Genomic DNA, 23343 nt, shown 5'->3' with positions numbered 1-23343 from the left:
TTTTTTTTTTTTTTTTTTTTTTTTTTTGAGACGGAGTCTTGCTCTGTAGCCCGGGCTGGAGTGCAGTGGCCGGATCTCAGCTCACTGCAAGCTCCGCCTCCCGGGTTCACGCCATTCTCCTGCCTCAGCCTCCCTAGTAGCTGGGACTACAGGCGCCCACCACCTCGCCTGGCTAGATTTTTGTATTTTTTTAGTAGAGACGGGGTTTCACTGTGTTAGCCAGGATGGTCTCGATCTCCTGACCTCATGATCCACCTGTCTCGGCCTCCCAAAGTGCTGGGATTACAGGCTTGAGCCACCACGCCCAGCCTATCTTGTTTTTCTTATGAGTTTTTTTTTTCTTTCAATATTTATGTTGGCTTGTCTCCTTCCTCTTATTTGGGGTTTGTTGTCGTTGTTAGTTTGTTTGTCCCCATCCCCAAAGCATCACCTCTGACTTCCCCTTTTGCCTCATTGGCCACTATCAGGTCACATGCCCATCTTTAGCCCAATCACTGGCAATGGGGAGTGATAACACATGTCTGACTCAGACCAATCAGGCTTCATTCCTTTTGACTGGGGATGGGATACCCAGCTACTCTCAGCACAAAATTGAAATTGTTTGACAGGAAAACGGAAAAGTGGCTTCTGCTTGGGCAATGAATGCAGTCAAACACAATTGTTTATATGCACTGTTTTTCAGTTTACATTCCATGTATGACAACAATATAAAACAGAACTGTGAGATCATCAGAAGAGACACTACAATGCGCAAAGGTGGTGTGTGGTGATGCCTGGCACTGAGTGGATTTGGCTAAAGTATTGGAGAGGATTCGTGGATGGCTGACCCTAGCTGTGTATATTGTATTTCATGGGTGATTTGTGCAGGGTTGAAGTTTGCCAGAATAGCCTCAGGACCTAGGAGAGATGGTAGAGTAACACTTAATGCTCTTCTTAGTTTTGTTCCTATCTCTGCCAGAAAGACACTCAATGAGTGCCAGATAAAGAAGCATCTCTTCTTCCCAGGCATAATTGGACATGTGGGAACTGGTAATTAGCATTCAAGGTGCAGCAAAATTCAGCTGTCCCTCAGGGCAAATCACAGCACAGCCACCCATTCTTATAGTGAGGAGATGCCGGGGCACACCTCCGCACCTCTCAATCCAGTTTTTATTTTTCTCAACTTGTACCTAAGATTTCATGCAAAAGGCTGAGAATCTGTTGTTCCATAAGAATAAACACACTCTGGTTAAGGAAGAGTATGACCAATTGCCCATTAGCCAAAACAAACTAAGGTTTCCTGTTCCATAATTTTTTTCTATTCAAATAAGACTGTTGAGAATTCAGAAGAGAAGTGCAGCAAAATCGTTTACCCTTCTAATTGACAAACATTAATTCTCCATTAGTTACAATTTGAATTATTAAAATATTGAAATCAAATATAATAAATGTCAAATATAGTACCTTTGGTATTCAAATAAAATTTAAAAACATCTAACCACACTCTTTTTTTCCCCAAATACCTTTTAAATCACTTGATACCTCAACACTTTGGGAGGCTGAGATGGGTGGATCATTTGAGGTCAGATGTTTGAGAACACATTGGCCAACATAGTGAAACACTGTCTCTACTACAAATACAAAAATGAGCTGTGTGTGGTGGTGCACGCCTGTAATCCCAGCTACTTGAGAGGCTGAGGCAGGAGAATTGCTTGAACCTGGGAGACGGATGTTGCAGTGAGCTGAGATTGCACTACTGCACCCCAGCCTGGGCAACAGTGACATTTTGTCTCAAAAAAAAAAAAAAAAAAAAGATAAATTAAATAAATAAATAAATAACTTGATAAGATTAAAGTGTCACTATCTTACCAGCTCAGTATAAATGTGGACCTGTTTATTTATCCCTTGCAAGGGCTGGCAGTACTTCTGCACTTCTGTCATTTGATACTATTAATTTTGAAATATTTGCTTACCAGATATTTTCTTAATTTATACCTTGTCCTTGTCCAAATTATCATACATTTCAAATTAAGGGCATTTGAGTTAATGAGATTTATGAATCACAAAGGGGTTTTAGAGATCAAAGGATGGTTTAATCAGGTCTAGGTAGATGTAGAAAGCTCTTTCTTTGCCTCCTCTCAGTTGTTTTCCTTTTTTTTTTCTGATACACTCACAAACTTGAGAGGATTTCCAAACTCCTTTGTCAAAGACGTGTAACTAAACCCTGGTCACAGATACCTGGGGAGACATTTCTGGGCACATCTGTAAGGGGATTCTTCCGGAATTAATGAGACGCACATGTAGAAACCTGACTTTGTTCTTCTTTTGAACATGGTTGTGTGAATACAGTTGTATGGTTGTCTGATGCTAGGAGCTCTGGCAGCCATTTTAGGGCATGAGATGACAATCTAAGGACCATGCCAGTAGGCAGAAGAAACTGGAACGGGGGATGGAAAAAGCCTGGGTGTTGGAAGACACCGGAGAGTTTCGGAACCAAACATGTGGATGTGTGCCTTTAGGTATCTTATTGTAGGAGAAAATGTAACTCGGACTTGGAAATCCTCTGCTTGAGTATTTTTTAGTTGGCAATAACACAAGGTCACATTGGAAGAGGGTTTCCACTGAAACTGATTTTCCAAAGCTGAAGTTCCAGAACCTGTGATGCATAGAAACAGCATCTAGTCTGGGTTCACATGTAGGATTCCCAGAGGCCCTACAATTTTTTTAAAACATTAATAAAATATAGAATATTTCTTATTGTTTTAGCACAAAATGGACCTTAGCATAACTACTAGTTCTTTGCCACTGTAAATATCAGGCACTTGTCCATGCATGTGTGAGTCTTGATTTATTTCATGGCGCAAACTCAGCAAAGTGCACAGACCTCTCCCTTGCTTCCATTCAGCATTTTAGAGCTCTGGGCTAGACATGAGAGACAGACAGTTTCAATAAAGAAAGATTGATAAATGCAGTCAAAACCATCGGGATCTGGAATAGATTTATGGAGGTGGGGGAGTTTGGCTTATTTCTTTCTGTTTCCAGTGAAAAGCACAACTTTCTAATGCCACAGTATTTTGGAATATCTCATAAGAAAAATATAAAAGTACCTTATTTTTGGTAAGTGGCCTTAGAAAAATCTCCAAACTATATTAGCAAACTGAACATATGAAAATTATTTTCCAGTTCAGATATATCAATTCTTCCCCCCAAAAGAAAAACAAAAACCAAGCTGATACTGAGCTTCCTCTATATTTTCCATGATTTTATTGGGCTTGTAAAAAGTAGAGGTTTTATGAAACTGTAAGACCATGGCAGATGGACAAAGTATAATTTAGGGAGATTAAATGAGCTGCATTTTATATGCCTCCAGTATTTAAGGCATTGAAAAATATCTAAATAATTGGAAAATGATGCATTGTAGACACCAGGCTATTTCTCAGCTGAACAGCTAATAATCACTCCTCACAGTCTTCCAGATGTGTGTGTTTCCTCTAATAATGAGGAGTTAAAAATAACACTCCTGATTCTCCCTCCAAATGTTGATGGGCAGGTCCTTTGCCACCAGGCATTCCGCAAGAGGGAGGGGTGCAAGGATCTCAAAAAGAGCCCCACAATAGAACAAATGTGCATGTTCATCACATTATTCAAATGTAATATTAATTATTTCAGAACTTGCTGCAAATGTTCCCAAGCCCGGCTCATGATAATGAGCTCCTGGGCTTTTGTCTTGCAGCTCACTGTTAACGTCATGCTAAATGGACTGCAACTGGACATGCTGCTTGGATGAATATTTATGTGCTGGAATGTTGTTTGATCTGGGGTCTCAGGGCCTGATGACATAGCTCATTTCCCTTCTCCCCTCCCCAGCTCAGCAGCTCCTTTCTCATCCATTTTTCTGGGGTAAAATGCATGGTGCTGGCATAAGCTTCTCGTGCTACAATGAATGTTTATTAGCTCAAGGGACTGACCATTCAGTTTACCATTCAGTAGAGGGTTTCCTCTACTTTACACATATGGAATGACTCTAATACTTACTCCAGCCACTGCACTTTGTGGATGACACAAGGAAAGGAACTGAATGGTCTCTGGCACTACATTTTATAGCTGTAGCAGCAGCCTCATTCTCATGACCCAAGGGTAGTGGTGGACTTCCATGTGGGATTATTGGAATGAGCCATGGAATGAGAGGAAGGCTTGGATCCTAATCATCGTTCTTCCCTCAATTCACTGAGGGTTTGTGGGCCGGTTCCAATGGCTAGGGTTCTTATCTGCAAAATGAAACACTAATATTCTGACCTACCTGCCTCCAAGGTTCTTGAAAAGGTAAAATAATAGGACCGTGGGATGAAGTTATTTCCCAAAATAAGTAGCACCTGCAAGTTTAAGTCAACATCTACCCCCATCAATTGTGAGGTCACAACAGGAAGGCAGAGGTCAAACCCAGCATCACACTTTGACCTCCCAGGGACACATTGGGTAAGAGAAGAAACCACGGAGAATTATTTACAGCTGGGACGTGGTCAATTGTACAGTATCTACTCCAATTTCTTCCCATCTTTCAGATGACTGATAAGAATGCCTTGTGTGTCACACAGGATCATAACACAAACTTTCTTCTGTTTCCTGATGCCCCTCTCAAATTTCCTCAGTAGGGGCAACATCACCCTTTTCCTATATAAATTGGCTTTTCTGCTCATGTTTAAATAATAGGCCGTTGTGTAGCAAACAACTCTATTAAAAGTTCTGTCTTTTGCCCTAGCTCCTGGGAAGTAACCACTAAAGTCTTACAATGTCTTGAGCGATTGAAGGACCTTTATTTTTCACACCTGATGCCTTATGCTGATAAGACTCAGCAGGGGATGGCAGGCCAGAAAGACCAAAACTATGCCCTGAGGTTTGAGTTTCTGAGCCAGGTGACATCATCCCAACATCCAGGGAAGGAAAGGGTCCGAAAACTGAGTTAACCATGTGATCCAAGGTTCAATAAATCATCTCCATGCAGTTCAGCCCCAACACAAACTCTGGACATTGCAGCTCAGGCGAGCTTCCTGGCTGGCATCACTGTGTGTACTGTCACACATCATAGCCTGAAGACGGTAACACTGTCAAGGCCTTCATGAGGAGGGGACACTTGAGCTTCACCTTGGACCCCTCCCTATGGGTCTCATCCTTTGCTTGGTTCTATATTTGCATCATTTCACTAAAACAAAACTGTACTCATAAGGATAGCACTCTTCTGAGATCTGAACATCATCCTAGTAAAGTGTTAAAATAGAGGATGGTTTACGGAAACCTCCACGCTGGCGGTTGGTGTCAGAAATGTCTTGTGGGATCAGTCCCTCAACCTGTGCAGCTGGCCTACCTCTTCACATTCACCCATGGCCAGCTTGGTTAATGAACACAATCTCACTGTCCCAGATACAGATGCAAACTATGTTCTTGATTTAACTGCAGACTTTCTCCCCTTCCCTAGCTTGGCCGGCCTCTGCCTGGGAGCTTCTGGTGTGAAAGGGATAGAGGGCAGGTAAGGGATTAGGGAGGGTTGTACCTGAGCTGTTAATTTAGTAAAAGAACCTCATGCTCTCCAATCCAGCCCATGTTCATGTTGCTTCTGTGATCTTGTCAGGAGATCCCTGTTGGGCTAAGTTCATCTCTTGCTGCTTCCATGACCAACGTGAACACATCACTGGTCCAGCAGGTCACTAGCTCCTTGTTTGCTAACCCATAGAAATCTCTACCTCCTTCTCCTTCCATGCATTGCTGCATTCATGCAGATGCCTTATCAGACAGTCTCCTGGGAACCTCACTCCAATTCTCTCTCAAACCTATTCTAGAAGCCCAGAACTAATTCATTGCTCTGAGACAATCGTCTGTAGCTGAGAACTAATGACTGGTGTGCAAACTAATTTGCGAGAGGACAGCATGCTATTAAGACACATATTATAGATAAGGAATGCTGTCCACATTAATTTTCCATTGATACAGCATAAAAGCCATTTTCCCCCCGAGCCCAGGTACAATTAGGTAAAGTGAAAGTGTGTATTGCTCACAGGGTTTTATAACCATTTCTTTCTTCCTGGTTTTGATCTTTTCTGTTACTTAATTTTTCACTTCCAGTGCCTGCCTTTCCCATGCCTAAGAGTTTGCCTAAATCTCCAAAGATATATGAGGCTTGCCTAGAACATCATCTTCAGGAATGCTGGTCCTTCAATTTGTTTTTTGAATTGTAGTTTACAGTGATGAAGTTGAAAAGAAGGCTCTGTATGAAAGCTAACTATTAAAATGGTGTGGGCACAGGAGCTATCAACACAGACCCCGCAGTAATCCCAAATGCTAAACGGGACACCGCCATCCTTCCAAATCTGTGCTAAGAGGGAGCACCTCCACCCTTCCAAACCTGTGCTAAGAGGGAGCACCTCCATCATTCCATTTGGCAACCCTACATCCTTCCGTGCAGCATTGGCTCATGGAGTTTTGCACAATGCAGCTGTGAGGTGGCAAACCCCACACCATTGCACAGCTGTGCTAGTGGAGTCTTCAACAACAGAGGGATGAAAGGAGAGTGCTGAGTGATGGGTGCTGTGTGCTCACAGAAGCCAGCTACCCTTGCTCCACTCCCACCCAAAATGTTTACCTGCATGGGAAACGCCTGCACTGCATAGGAGTACCCAAGAAACCCGGGATATAAAGACACTTCTAAAATGGATCTGAAAGAAGGAAGACCCCTCCCCTGTAAGGAAGTGAGAGAGTTTGGAATTAAGTGCCTTATACAGGCAGTGTCTACACTTGCACGTTTCTGATATTTCATTTGGTGGGTCAGATTTCATCATAAAAGTGAGGAAGTGTTTAACTCTAAATTTGCAATAAATTATAAAAGTTATGAATGTCTCCCTGTTTTTTACATGACTTTAGGCCAAAGAAATGGAACAGTGTCAGGCCAATGGTGATTTAAGCCATCCTAAAAAAAGAAAGTAATATACTGTTAAATGAGTAGAGGAGGCAGTCTCTCACCAACCCTATGTTTCAAATTGTTCATCTCATCATATAGCGCTTTAATTCCAGTGACTAAAAGGGCTACCTCTACTCTTAGCTTCTGCAGTGTCTAAAGAGATGATCCTCAACCTAAAATAAAATTAAAATATTTCATCTAAATAAAAAACCCAAAGCAACAGTTAAAGCCAGAGATATTTTCGAGCTCTCCTAAAACACAAAGATTGGCTTGTTTTTTCTATGGATAATATCCCAGCCTTCTTAGGGTGAGAGGACAATGTCCCTGGTGGGTTTGAAAACCGCTTGGGTTGTTAATTCCCATCAAGAAAGTATTAGTGTCCTGCTGGTTTCCAGCTAGGGGAGGGGTTTACATTAATGTATTTTCTGCACTTTTCTATATATTTTAATTTTTCTAAAAAACAAACATCTCCTGCCATAACTCATATAAATTATCTAAATACATAAATTTTCAGTAACTGTTAAGAACTTCAACATCAAAATATTTTCAATGCCGTGTTTGCATTTTGCAAATAAACTTCCAAACACAAAGTGATTTTCTTTTCTGAATCTTATTTCAAAATGTCTCTGTTTCTTTTTTTTTTTTTTAATCCAATTATACTAAAAGCTATACACACACGCTGAGGTCTGGGGAAAACTCGGTGGCCAGCAGCTTGGTTCTCCTGTTTTCCGGTAGAAAAAGAACAGGATGAAGCTATTAGGGAAAACAGTGTTTTCTGTAGTTGTGGGAAGTAATGCCGATGGGGAAGAAGGGGCTCGTAAGTATGGGAGAGCATTTTGCCTCCTATTCTATTGACTCTTTGAAGCATGCAGGCACGCTGCTCCTCAGGCTTAGCTGCATAGAGATGCACTGCTCCATTTACTCATGGGCTGCCTGTGGGGCTTGGAGATAGAGCAGGCTTGGCTTAGGGGAATTACTGGGACACTCCAGCTATTCAAACCCTGGGTTGCCAAGACTTCTATTTTCATCCTGAGAGCACAGAATAACATTTGCTACAATGTCAAAGGTGATGCTGGCAGTTTTGGGAGGTGCAGAGATGGCTGAGAGTCTGCGGGGGCTTGGCAGGTGCAACCAGTCTCCCAGTTGAGACATCTACAGAAACCTTCAGAGAGGAGCACAGAAGCCTGAGTCATTTTGCACTTTGCTTATGTCTGAGTAGGTCTTCCTGTTCTATAGCATCAGCATCCCAGGAAACTCAGATCCACATAAATCCCTCCCCTCGATATGCACACATGCAACACTTAAACACACAAACATATATGCACACACAAACATAAATATATAATACACATAAGACAATCATCCAAGCACACAGGTACATGCCATACATAATACATAAATGCACATACACACAACCACACACACACAAGACACAGTTACCATATGCACACATCTAAGACATACACATACATACACACCATAATACACACATACATAGACACCCACATAAACATACACACACACATGCATGCACACACCTAAGCCATGAACAAATACAGCCCAATAGTGGAACACAGATAACCATCAAGTAGACACAGAATATTAACTTTGGCTCTGAGTTTCAGTCTGGTTTGGCCCCTGAGCTGGGGTGTAAGAAATACTCTACCTCTTCCTTTCTTTAACACTATGGGATATGCATCTGCAAATACCATTGGGCTGGATACTACAAGAATAAATAAAATGCTTCTTGAAGGTAAAATTTCTAAGTGCCTTTAACACTTTTTAATTTCACATTTATCTTTTCAGATTTATTAAAAATCATCAACTTCAAATTATTTGGATGGAAACATTGCCAAATCATAGAGATGTTTGCTACCACCTCCACACCAAAGCAGCTGGGTAACTAGAAGTGCAGGATCAGCTTATTCACCTCCGAAAGCCTGCATGCAACCACTGAGGTCATCTCTATTTTTTACACAGTTCTACTTGGTGTATGGAACCCCTGGAAGAATGCATGAAACCTAGTAAGGCAACCAGCACATGCAACAGAATGAACTGTTTCTTTCCATCCATCTGAATGCCTAAATGTGGCCTCTGATCCCTTCTACCAAGTCCTAAGCTTGGGAATAGAGGACAAGGACAGGGGCTCTTTCCCATATCATAATATGCTTGTGAATGGCTAAAATTACAATGCTGAAATAAGTGTGTGTAATAAAATAATTGCACCGAATGGAAGAATGCTTCACTGTTTATTTTCATGTTTCGATATACGACACCCTGTGGTAGAAAGATGTCCTTATACTGGAACATAAAGCCTTTTCATTGCTGAAGTAAGTCCAGGAAAAATAAAATCACAAGGAAAACAGAGAAAGACTAGAACGTGCCAGTGATACCAGCAACCATCCCAAACGTGGGCCAGATATTTAAATGCAGTGCATTTTACCTTGTTCTTTCGAAATGCCTCCTCCCCTTTCATTTAAATATTTCAGAGTTCGATGGCTGTGCATTTAAAATCTACACCTTTGCATGCTTCTACTTTAAAGCATCCTTGTTCCAATATACATTTTAGTGTTTCAATATTCTGTATCCATTACATAAATGAAACTCTATAGTCAATATTTTAGCATAACGTTCCACTATCCTTTTAAATTAGTACTCTTTGTAAAGTAGAGAATATGTGTTATATTAGTCAAGTGTGGTTTTAACTTGGGAAATGGCTGTTTAGATTGGAAGACACATATGCTATGCTTACACAAACAGAGAAGGGGAGGATTGAGACTGTTAAATGAAGAGAAAAGAATGGTTTGAATGCTGTGTCGAGATGGGATGCAATTATTCTTCCTACTGCTAATGGACTTGGTCAACCCTGATGGGCCCAGCCTGCATTTTTTATTTGTTTATTCTTAGTTTATTTTATTTATTGTATTGTGTTTTATTTCATTCTCATCTTTATTGAATATAATCAACAAAGCTTCTTTACATGGGCCTGGGCAATGATTTTTTTGCAAGAACTCTAAAAGTACAGACAACAGAAGCAAAACAGACAGATGGGAATGCATGGAACCCCAAATCCCTCAAGTCTGTGGAAAAGTTGTCTTCCACGTAACCGGTTCCTGGTTCCAAAAAGGTTGGGGACTGCTGATCTAGAGCACAGGAACTGACTTCTCACATACTCAAATCTTTTGGACTTCTTGAAGCATTTGGACTTCTGCACCTAGAGCATTTGGATTTCTGTACCTGAAGTATTTGCAAGATGAAAGGATGCTGAAATGATGTCAGGAGTTCTAGTATCTGATCAACATCTGAACCATTGCATCCTGGAGAAAAGGAAGGGACTTCATGCCAGATTTTGGATGAAATTGTTTTTCAGATCAAAAGTTTGAATATCTCATCCACTAAGATCCTACTTGATTCAGGCAAATATCTTAGGACCCACCAAAAAGCTGCATCTCAGAATCTAATAATTCACGTTCGTTTTTCCATATTGGTTTATGTTTTTTGGAGTGCAATACCTATTCTGTTTGAGGAAAACAAGGATAAATATAACCCACGGTTTCTAATTGGCAAGAAACATTTAGAGAAGAAAAATTAATAAAATTATATTAACCTGATCAAAGTCAATGGCAAACCTGAGAGAAAATGAAGAATCACAATCCAACGAACTACAGCCTTTTGTTGAGTTTACGACGAGGAGCTGAAAAAGTTCAGGCACAAGGAAAGTTGTGACTGCACGGGAGAGACTGTATCTCAGTGAGCACTTCTGTCATCTCTACATGTTCTCTTGACAGTGCTCTCTTTGAAAAAGTAGTGCAGATTCCAGCTTGGACGAGAACTTCTGCCATATCATCGTACTCTGAGTTTGCTTCCTGTACCACGCTGAGCCCTCTTGCCATGGGAACTGTTCTACTTCAGGCTCCCTTAATTGGGTTTTTCATCACTAAGGTGATACCCATTGTCTCTCCCACCCACCAGGCAAGCTCTCCCCATCCAACCCCCAAATTCTACAAAGTCCCCATTTCCAGAGGGATCCGTCCTGGCTGACGGTGTATGACTCACCCTGTAATGGGGTTTTGAGGCTCCGGTTTCAGAAATGAATTCTCATTACGCCTGGGCCAAATGTCAAGCATCAAAAAGGAGAGACCATGGAAAGTAACTTTGAGAAGCAGCAGGTTTCATTTGAATAATTATGTCTAAATTAGCATATACTTCTCTCTGCCATGTGGGGCTATCTCCCCAGAGAACACTGCAGAAACCATGGAGCCGTATCCTGGCTAGCAGAGGAGGTCTGACTACAAGCACTAGTCATCTTTTTAAATAATCTGTTTACAGCAAATGTCTTGGGTCTCCTGGCTTCATTGGAATTGAAAAAGAAAATCAAGTGTTACCAACTTCACCTTTCAACTACAACTTTCACATCTACAGAACTCATTGAACACCCGCTCATGGGAGCAGACCCATCACATCACTCGTGATTTGCACACAGCCCCTAGACACACTATGGACCCGTGGACTAGAGATACAGGAAGAACTCAGCTACTAATGTGATGAGATCATCAAGGAAGCGAGCCTGGGATGCTTCCATCCGTGGACATCTATAATCGGAGGATAGTTGCGCTCTATTTTGAATAGCTGAGTCATCAGCCTCTTGAAGTCATGGAGCTACCTCAGATGACTCCTGCGAGTCTTTCCAATGCCCGCTCCTTAAAACTCTATTGCTTAGAGAAGAAACGGCTCAAAGGAGACTCTCATAAGCCAGTCTAGGTCAATATTTGTCTCAGCAGCTGGTCCATCTTTATATAAATGTTTTATTAAATCTTCCTGCTCTTGCAGTCTTGCTCTGTGTAGGATCATTTCTGTGGTTAATTCAGAAACCTTTTCTATTTTAAAAGTAATGCAGAAATTATGCAATGTTTTCTTTGTCACTTTAATTTACAGTACCTGTGCTTTTCCTGACAACTGCTTCTCAATTTTTAGTGTCCCTTCACTTCTATGATTTTTTTTTTTTTGTACTACCCGCTAGTTTCTCCCTCAGTGAGCATACTATGAATGTTTTCCTCTACCAGAAAAATAATTGTAATATTTTCTGGTCACCCTACAGGTGGATATCTACATACTGGTAAATAGAAATATGCTTCTATTTATTTATTTGTACTGTTGTTCAAGCAAATGGAAAGCCTCAGCTGCAGAAGCTTCCCAGGCAGTTTCATTTTTGTGCACATCAACATTATTTTTAGACTTCATATTGGATACTGAGATATGATGCCCACAAAATGCTTGCATAGGTAGAGCTAATAGTATTTTAATGAAGAGATTTTAACCCCCCAAAATATTAGCTCCCCATGAAGTTACAACTACCAGAGAGGACATATACATATATATATATATATGTATATGGTTCTCAGTGTTTGCCCAAACTCTACAAGGTTTATCTAAAAATCATTTATAAACCAGTACTTTTTTATTGTACACTCACATGTTAAATAAAACTTCTTTTCCAATTCATATACAAACGATTTCTGGAGGTTATCATCCTTAGCAAACAAATGCAGGAACAGACAACCAAATACTGCATGCTCTCACTTATAAGTGGGAGCCAAATGGTAAGAACTTATGAATGCAAAGAAGGAAACAACATACACTGAGGTGTACCTGAGAGGCAGGGGAAGAGGAGGGAGAGGAGCAGAAAAGATAAGTATTGGGTGCTGAGCTTCATAGCTGGGTGATGTAACAATATGTACAACAATCCCCAATGACATGTGTTCATCTATGTAACAAACTTTCACAGGTATCCCCAAGTCTAAAATAACAACTAAAACAGACAAAAACAAACAAACAAGAAAAACACCTCAAGATTTCAAAACGGGAAACAGGAAAACATAAAGTCAGGATAAGAATTTAGGTACTGCCCCTGAACACTAAAGTGAGGAAAAGTGGAAAAAAACCGACAGCCAGCATGGATACCCAGTAAATGACATGACATGAAAAATTCCAGGAAATAAAACATATATGCCAATCAAACAGATCTTGAAATAAACATTGATTTTGTGTTTCCTATTCCTATTTCCAGAAAAATTACACAGGCCAAAGAAATTAGCTGCTAATGCATATGCAGGGAGGGTGTAGGAAGAGATGGATGAGGTGCACTCGGAGTCATGCAGTGCACCCTGCGGTATCCCGCAACACTCTCCAGCACCCTCTAGCACCCTGGAGCACCCTGCAGCACACTCCAGCACCCTCTGCCACCCTGAAGCAACATCTAGCATCCTGCAGTACCTTGCGGCACCCTCCACTACCCTCTGGCAGCCGCTCCTTAGTCCCAGCCCTTTCCCTAAGTATTCAAAACAAGAGCAGTGCTCTTTCCCTATAAGGGTGGTAACATTCCATTATCTTTTATATGCACCTACTCTCAGGCCAAGGACAAGCGGTGGCCACTATGCTTCATAAGAGACTAAGAATAGAAAAATCAATGCCCAAATCCTTTCTGATTCCAAGTGGCTGTTTACCCGCAGATGACTAATAACATCCAAAGTCTTAGATTTATTGTACAGCACCAGTTCCAGGAAGTATGTGAAAATATTGTCCTATGATGTTTCCAGCATCTCTGTGTCATTGTCTAGGGCATACCCTCACTTAAAAGCCATCTGCTTCAAACCTCTGTTACCGCCTAAAAAGGGATCCTACAAGACTTCCACAAATTAAGCTTTGCTAAATCATCCCCTATTGATGATAAAACTCACCACTTCACTATTGAAGCAACCAAAAGATACGCAGATAAATATAAACATAAGAAAGGAGTTTACATCTGGTCTTGCAGTTTTCCCATATTAAATAGTCCCTTGGCATCCACGGGACATTGGTTTCAGGAACCCCATGGATACCAAAATCCAAGGATTTTCAAGTCCCTCGTATACAATGGTGCAATATTTGCAGATAACCTATGCACATCTTCTCTTATACTTTAAATCATCTTCAGATTACTTGTATACTGATTCTATGTAAATATTGTTTATGCTGCATTATTTTTAAATTTTCATTATTTTTACTGTTGTATTGTTACTTTTCATTGTTTTGGGGGAGGATGTTTTTCAATTTGAGGTTCCTCGAATCCACAAATTCAGAACCTGCAGAAGGCCAACTGCAGTCTCCAAAGTCCCGGGGTTCCCCCAGCTGCACACCTTGACAGACCCACTTGATATTATCATCATTGTCAAACAGGACAGAGTTGGTGTATGGTCCACCGTCCCCTCAGAGGACGCTGATGTAGGAAGTAAACTTGACTCTCTTTTTCATTGCGAACCTGAAAAGCTCACTAATCATCATTTCTAATTTCAACAAGAGCACCTGTCCTTCATCTTCTGCAACCACTACCAACCATTTGGACTCCAGGTTTGCCTGGACAGACACCACCATTTCATCCAGTGATAAGACAGTAACTGAAAAATCCTCAGGTTAATAAATCTCTAAAGAGATCACGGAACAAAATCAACCGAGCACACTATCACTGAACAACATCCAAGGACTATTACTTCCTAAAGAAAGTGAAACCAACGCAGGTTCTTTCAAATTTCTGAACACGTACACAAATGTGGTCTCCTATAAAATACATTTTCTGTACACCAAGGAAAACAAGCTTCTATGTTTTAGAATCCAGAACAGTGGCTGTCATATATTCAACTGACATCAATAATGGTTTATAGCCCCAGTGGTGCAAGGAACAAATGATATACTTTAATGAATGCAGTCATGTGTATATTAACTGATTGAATGTCACATAACAGAATTTGACTTTGACGTTTCCAAAAAGAGCTTGAAAGATCACATGATGCATTCAAATCAATTTCAGGTGCAACTAATCAGGCTCAAGATAAAATCTCGTCAAGCATTTTTATTAGGAAGCCATGCTGAAAGTATCTGAGGAAAGATGTATTATGGGAGATCAGCGTGCTTGAAGACACAATGAACTTGGGATAATTGAAACAGATTTGCTTCAAGTTCAAAGATGGGGTTGTGGTTTAAGACTTGTTAATAAGTAACATAAACCAACAGGAATTGGTGCCTTTTAGCTTGTAAACCAAAAATAAAATTCGAAGGTCCACTCACCGTTCCAGCATCTAAGTGAACTTCCTCCTCGCCGGAGCACTGTAAGATTTAACTTGAAAGCCTGGCTCAGGCCACGACGGGAAGTGTGGATCCAATATGCCTCATTACGCCCTCCAGCGTTAACATCGACACAAATCTTAAGTTTGGTAAAAACGTTTCCAATTTATCCTCTCTAAAGCCTGCAACCTGGAGGCTTCATCTGCAGTGATAAAAGCTAAATCTCTACAACTCCTTATCCTAATCCAGACATTCCCTTCTACTGATAATAACTCAACACTCTTTTAACTAATTGCCAGTCAGAATATGTAGAAATCTACCTATCACCTGGAAGCTCCCCCAGCCTTGCAGTTGCCCTGCTCTTCCAGATGGAACCAATGTAAATCTTACATGTACTGAGGGATATCTCGTATCTTCCTAAAACGCATACAAACGAGCTGTAGACCCCGGCTATCTTGGGTACATGTTGTCAGGACTTCCTTGCGTCCTTAACCTTGGCAAAATGAACTTCCTAAATTGACTGAGACCTGTCTCAGATATTCGGGGTTCGCAAGCTCTATTTGTTTACATGGCTGAAATCGAATTTTCAGATATCAAATATAATTTGTTCTAGAAAAGTGAAAACGTGATCCTTTGGTCACGGTCTAGCAGCAGGCTGTGCCTGGCACAGATAAGCCCAGGGTAAAGCAAACGGCGTATGGGGATGTGGTGGGTGTGGAAAAGCACATAAGAGGAAATGTGTCTAAGCCACTGAATACTTTCCTCAGAGACAGGGCAGCCTGGATGAGAAACAAGAAGCTTCAAGAATCCCCAGTTCTAGGCATGAGGACTCCTGCTCTCCTTCACAGGACGTGCTAACTGAGAGAGAAGTCGTCTCCACTGACCAGGGAGGCAGGGTCCCTGGGACGCTCACCTGCTGTGGGGACTGAAGAACATCCAGGGCGGCGACTGTGGAGACGATGGCCCTTTTGTCTGCTCGGTGTGGCTGCAGGGAGAGAGACATGCCAGCTACGAGCTGCACTCCCAGCTCCGCGATGGTGACTCGGTCATCCAGGACAATCACCGTCTTCTCAGCCAGGATGGAGTCCGAGAGCAGCGAGAGGACCTGAAAAGCCAGCGAGGAGGCTCATGCATCTCTGCTCCTCGTAAGCACCATGAATCCCTTAACTAGGGCTCCCAACCAAGTGCTCTCCCAGCCCTCGGCTCAATGCATGCACCTGTGGGAATCGGTTAGGCGAGTATTATGCTGTTGTTCAATCACACTTAACAAAGACAGGAATTTTACAAAGATCATCTTGGTCTGTTTACTTTCCTCTGATTTATGCCATGGTAAGAGCAGGGTATTATTTATGAACTTTCCGGGAAAGGGGTGGACAATTCCCAGAACTGAAGGTTCCTCCCCTTTTTAGACAAATTATGTTGCCACAGCATTTGTAAACTGTTATGGCGCTGATGGGAGTGTCTTTTAGCATGCTAATGTATTATAATTGGCCCATAATGAGCAGTGAGGACAAACAGAGGTCACGTCATTGCCATCTTGGTTTTGGTGCGATTTGGCCGGCTTCTTTAATGCAAACTGTTTTATCAGCAAGGTCTTTATGATGTGTACCTTGTGCCAACCTCCTATCTCATCCTGTGACTTAGAATGCCTCACCTCCTGGGAATGCAGCCCAGTCTCAGCCTCATTTCACCCAGCTCATGTTCAAGATGGAGTCGCTCTGATTCAAATGCCTGACACATCCACCTATTCACTCACCAATCTGTCTATTTGTCAGGTACTAGGGTGCTGTTTTCCGGGCACTGGAACTGCTCAAAACTCAGAAGGCAAAGACATTGTCTCTTCCCTTCACCCTGCCTTCCCCCAAGCAGAAGCCACAAGTCCCCAACGGGTTGTTATAAGATGAAGAGTCTATGTCAGTGGTTCCCCAACTGTGCTGAAGATTAGAATCACCTGGGAGATCTTCTAAATCGCCCAATGACCAGGTTCAGGTCCTAGCAATTAAGCCAGAATGTTAGAAGGTCGGAGCCAGGAATAGGCACGTTTTAAGAGCGCTTGGTAATTCCACTGTGCAAAAACAGCTTGGGAACCACTGGTCTGAGCTACAGATTGAAACAAACCTAGTTCATTTTGTAACCAAGAACCCCTAATTTACTAGGAGATGGTTGTTTTATTATTTTTTCTTCTTTTCTCCTCCTTCCCTTTTCCCAGCTTCCTACTTAGCCCTTTAGAAATGCAAATATAATCTTTTACCTCCCCCTCATCAGACAAATCCTACAAGGCAAGTTCCTAGTTCCTCTAACTATGTGCTGTCAGAGGGAGCCTTCCTCGGGTATTCACTGAGCTCTCCTCACATGAAATCCCATAAAAAGACAACAAGTTCAGAAAAAATTTGAGGAAAAGTGGCATATGTTAGCTTCTGTTTCTAGTTAAAGAATCAAGGCCAAAGAAAGAGCAACAGACAGAGAGACATCGCAGCAGGATATAGGACAAGTTCCTGAAGGCCCAGGACCCTGTAATTGCAGCCACTTTTCCTGGAATAGCATGCTTCTGAGAGGCAGAACAGAGTGGGTTTAGAAGAGGTGCTAGCAAGCTAAGGTACACAGACTAGCTCCTGGCTCCCACCAGGTTTTACAAATAAAGTTTTATCAGAAAACATTCACATCCATTTCTTTACACATTGTCTGTGGCTGCTTCTGTGCTGTAACAGCAGAGGTGATAGTTGTGAGAGAGACCATCTGGTCAGTAATACTGTAAAATTATTTTCTGGCCTTCCACTAAAAAACTATGCCAAGCATAAGCATTGATACCAAACTGCTGGGGCCTAAATCTTTTAAAACTCATGGCATAAACGTTGTGTGCCTTGAATTCTTTCTCTAGAGCACGGGAGTATCACAGAATTCACCTTGTAGTGACAGAGGCAGGAGACAGAGGCAGTAGCCCCCTGCTACGAGTCCAGCAAACGGGCCAATAAAAAAATCCTAGGCAGACAGGGACAGGTTCCCAGTGAAACCCCACCTTCAAGCCCAAGACAGCTTAAAGTCTGAAGGCCAAGCTACAAGTCAAATTCACAGACTGGATTGAGAACCCGTCTTCCTGTTTGGCGTGCTTTCCTTTGATTGATCCCTGCCCTTCACCTATTTTACATATACCTACCCTAATTGTCTTTACGCTCTGTCCACCTCTGACTGGTGGCTTTGTTTTAACCTTTTTCGCATACTCGCAAGTCAGTCAGCACACACTCCCCTATCCTGTGCCTATAAAAGCTCCAGATTCAGACACACCGAGAGAGATGACCTGACTTCAGGAGAGACGACCCGACCTTCCTGCTCCCTCTCTGCTGAGAGCTGTTTCGTTACTCAATAAAATTCTCCACCTTTACTGCCCTTCAATTGTCAGCATGACTTCATTCTTCTTGGACGCTGGACAAGAGCTTGGGACCCAGGGAACGTGGCTACCCAGAAAGGCTGTAACACTGGCCCTTTGCCCTCACCAGTAGAGGGCAGCTGCCCCATGCAACAGAAGCAGCTGTAGGGGTACATAGCTGGCCCTGGAGCCACACCAGTCCCAGAGCCACAGGCCAGAGCAGGGCAAGAGGCTGGCTGAGCTGCTAACACGACACCATTTGTCGAGCTGCAGGAAGGCAGTGGAACTAAAAGTGCTATGCACACTGTAATACCCGCTCTGAGGCTTCAGGGCGGTGAGCACCCCTGCCTGGACCCTGCCACCTTCCCCTGGGGGTGACATGCCCTGTTTGGCCACGGGCCCCACATGTAGCTTGCTCCTGTGTCAGCACTCCAGGCGGCCAGCCGGACCCCACACTCACTCGCTCACATGCTCCCTCCCACCAGGGGCTGAGCATGGCAGGCTGAGCAGGTGGGGTGCCCCCTGCTACGAGTCCAGCAAAGGGGCCAATAAAAATCCTGCATCAGTAGGACTGTTCAAAAAATTTAGTTGATTCCTGCAAAATGCTGTTTGGAGTAGTCTCTGGTATGTCATCAGCTCTTGGAAAAACATTAGCTACTATCATCGATTCCTATATACTCGATTTCTAACCACGGGCTATTCCCCATCACCCGCTGTCTCTCACAGAGCATCTGAATCACCCCCTTGCTCAGTCCACTCACTAAGCAGGACTCTGTTCTGTTCTTTCGCAGCTTTTTAAGACTAAGCAGCTGCCAAACTGGGAGACGAGCGGAGTGGCCATTAGCAGCAAACTCTGTCTTCTCAAATAATACCATCCACTTAAGTGGCTGTTAGACTTTATAGGATACAAACGCGTTCCTCTCTAATTCACTTTCTGTTTACACAACAGAATAGGCACTTTATCCCCTCATTTCAGCTTTTCTTCTCCCTGAAAAATCAGATATTCAGCCCTAGGCAGTTTTCTGTTCTCTCATTAGCCCTCATGCTGAGACATTCATTGTCTCAAAAATGCTTGATTTCGTGAGCTGATAACTATTTCTAAAGTCAAAGCAAAACAACAACAACAACAAAAATCACTTATTTATGATAGTGTTTGGAAAGCTTTTTTTCTTTCCTTCTTCATCTATCTCTTCCATGGCCCCAGGGTATTCATACCGTGCCTCTCGCTATAGACTCTCTGCAATACCAGTTGTGGAAGTGCTATTATAAAAGGAAATTTTTGTTGCTGTAATTTGTTTTGTGGCAATGTTAGCAACCAAGAAGCTGCAAGCACACTGTTCTAATCTGGGCCACCTTGCTTCTTGATGGAGTGTTTGGACTAAGTACACACAGGAGAGCAGTTTCTAAAAGAAACAGCCTAGAAAACGAGCTCGGAGTGGTCTTCCCACTCCTCTATTTCATCCCCAGCCTCACCTTGGTGGTCACAACTCTAACACCCCGAACGCCAGCTCTCCTGAGTTGTCAACAGAAATCTCACCTTTTAAGTGAAATCTTAAAAAAAATAAAATAAAATAAACAGCTGAATTTTATTTTATAAAAATGTTTTTCGGCAGGGTTCTGTGGCTCAAGCCTGTAATCCTAGCACTTTGGGAAGCCGAGGCAGGCAGATCACGAGGTCAGGAGATCAAGACCATCCTGGCTAACAAGGTGAAACCCCGTCTCTACTAAAAATTCAAAAAGAAATGAGCCAGGGCTGGTAGCGGGCGCCTGTAGTTCCAGCTACTCGGGAGGCTGAGGCAGGAGAACGGCTTGAACCCGGGAGGTGGAGCAGTGAGCCGAGATTGCACCATTGCACTCCAGCCTGGGTGACAGAGCGAGACTCCGTCTCAAAAAAAATAATGTTTTTCAGGCCAAATTAAATATATTTAAGGTTCATCTTTCGCAAAAGGACAAATATATTTAGGAATTTGGGTTTAAACTATCAAACTATGCATGTGAGCTTTGGACCCGCCAACCACAGGGCATTTATCCAAACTGGATGGGTCACAGCTTTCTCCTCCGTGAAATGTGCCTGTTATACTTGCCTCCAATCTACCCGGTATTTTCAGAGGGAAGATGGAGACATTGTTTGCTAATCCAGTGGGGTGGAGGCAAATGAGTTTACTTCCCAAGCCTCTTCCCTGCCGCAATTTTGCAAATGCAAAAGAGGATTGGGAGAGAGAGTCACCCACCTTTCAGCCAGGGATTGAGGAAGGATTCACCAGTTGACTATTAAATCATTGTTGATGATTTAAAAGGCAAAACAGCCAGGAGCGGTGGCTCACACCTCTAATCCCAGCAATTTGGGAGGCTGAGGTGGGCAGATGACCTGAGGCCAGGAGTTTGAGACCAGCCTGGCCAACACAGCGAAACCCTGTCTCTACCAAAAATACAAAAAAAAAAAAAAAAAAAAAAAATCAGCCAGGTGCAGTGGTACACGCCTGTAATCCAGCTACTTGGGAGGCTGAGAAACAAGAATCTTTTGAACCCAGGATGTGGAGGTTGCTGTGAGCCAAGATCACACCACTGCACTGCAGCCTGGGTAACAAAACAAGATTCTGTCTTTAAACAAAAACAAAAACAAAACCTGAAAAAAGAAATCACTATTCATTGGCTTGAAATGGTTCCAAATTCCAACATCTTCATTCTTTGGGGCCATTTACATCTCTACAGAAATGTTTTCTCTGAGCTTATGATACTAAAGATTGACAAAATACACTTCCACTCTCACCATCCTGCCCCAGTTAAAAAGCTCCTGCTGGGCTGGTCCTAAGGTAGTGAGTCATCTCAATGGACTGTTCACAGCCAGTTACAGATCAACCTCCTTGTTCTACTCTTTCCTTTCTTCCACTACTCCACTTGACTAGTCTTAAAATAAATAAATAAACAAACATAAATTGTTGCTGGAGGAGCAAGTTAAGAAAAAAAATACTAAAAACGCTGGAAATATATCTTTGGAACTTATTCACATTCCTCCCTTATTTCTCTGTCTTGACTTCTTCCTCTTTTCCTGAGTCCTCATCTCTTCCTGCCCCATGTGACAACCCAGATTCTGGCCTTCACCAGTTTTTACAAGTAAAGTTTTATCAGAACACATACACACCCCATTCTTTTTTCTTAACTTTTAAGTTCAGGGTTACACGTGCAGGTTTGTTACATAGGTAAACATGGGGGTTTGTTATACAGATTATTTTATCACACAAGTACTAAGCCTACTGCCCATTAGTTATTTTTCCTGATCCTCTCCCCCCTCCCACCCTCCACCCTCCAACAGGTCCCAGTGTGTGCTGTTCCCCTCTATGTATCCATGTGTTCTCATCATTTAGCTCCCACTTATAAGTGAGAACATGCAATATTTCGTTTTCTGTTCTTGTGTTTGTTTGCTAAGGATAATGACCTCCAGCTCCACCCATGTTCCTGCAAAGGATATGATCTCATTGTTTTTCACGGCTGCATAGTATGCCATAATGTATACGTATCACATTGTCTTTATCCAATCTATCATTGATGCGCATTTAAGTTGACAGCTATTCTTGTATACATTGGCTATGGCTGCTCTTACATTACAACAGCAGAAGCACTAGTTGTACACAGACTGTTTGAACACTAATATTCTAAAATATTTACCATCTGGCTCTCTATCAAAAAATTATGCCAAGCATAAGCTTTGACACGAAACCACTTGGGCCCAAATCTCTTACTGCTCATGAACTAAACTCTTGGTGCCTTGAATCCTTTATCTAGAGAGTGGGATGATAACAGAATTCATCTTACAGGATTGTGCTAAGAATTAAGTTATTTGACTCCTGCACAGCAGGGTTCTATCTGCCTCTGTATTCTGGGTCTATGCTCTCTTGCTCTTCTGTTGAAAATGTATGTGTTCGCCAGGCATAGTGGCTCACGCCTGTAATCTCAGCACTTTGGGAGGCAGAGGTGGGCAGATCATGAGGTCAGGAGATCAAGACCATCCTGGCTAACATGCTGAAACCCCATCTCTACTGAAAATACAAACAAATTAGCCAGGCATGGTGGTATGTCCCAAGCTGGTTACTTCCAGTGAATGAAGAATGAAGCTGCAGACCTTTGCAGTCAGTGTTACAGCTCTTCAAGATGGCACAGGCCCAAAGAGTGAGCAGTAGCAAGGTTTATTGTGAAGAGCGAAAGAACAAAGCTTCCACAGTGTGGAAGGGGACCCGAATGGGTTGCCGCTTCTGGCTGGGGTGGCCAGCTTTTATTCCCTTATTTGTCCCCTCTCATGTTCCGTTTTTGTCCTGTCAGAGTGCCCTTTTTTTCAATCCTCCCTGAGATTGGCTACTTTTAGGATCCCGCTGATTGGTGCATTTTACAATCCTCTTGTAAGCTAGAAAAGCTCTCCAAGTCCCCACTCGACCCAGGAAGTCCAGCTGGCTTCACCTCTCAGTGGCGTGCACATGTAGTCCCAGCTACTCGGGAGGCTGAGGCAGGAGAATCGCTTGAACTCGGGAGGTGTAAGGTCAGCTGAGAGAAAGGAATAATAGACCCAAAGTCAGGTGAGTAAGTTTATTGAACCTGCCGCCTGCTCCACTACAAAGGAGGCACCCCTGAGCTTACAAAATGAGGGGTTTTTATGGGGGAGACAGACCCTGGGGTTGTTTGTCGGTTAACTTTGCCATATATCACCTTGTGACATTTATGGTAGCAGCTAGATGAAGGAACTTACGAGAGGATGTAGGTAAAGTTTGTTTATGCTTCCCACAACCTTCCCCTGTGCAGTCTGGATGGTTTGTAATTGGGGTTTCCTTATTGCAGCAAGTTCTGATAAATGAAGTTTGCTGGCTTCACCATGGTGCCTAGAAGGGCTTAGAAATGTAAAGGTGCTCCCATCTCTACTAAAATACAAAAAAAAAAAAAAAAAAAAAAAAAAAAACTAGCCGGG

This window comes from Piliocolobus tephrosceles, chromosome 10, assembly GCF_002776525.5.
Source record: "Piliocolobus tephrosceles isolate RC106 chromosome 10, ASM277652v3, whole genome shotgun sequence".
NCBI classification, from domain to species: Eukaryota; Metazoa; Chordata; class Mammalia; order Primates; family Cercopithecidae; genus Piliocolobus; species Piliocolobus tephrosceles.
Note: the sequence above shows the minus strand (reverse complement) of the source record.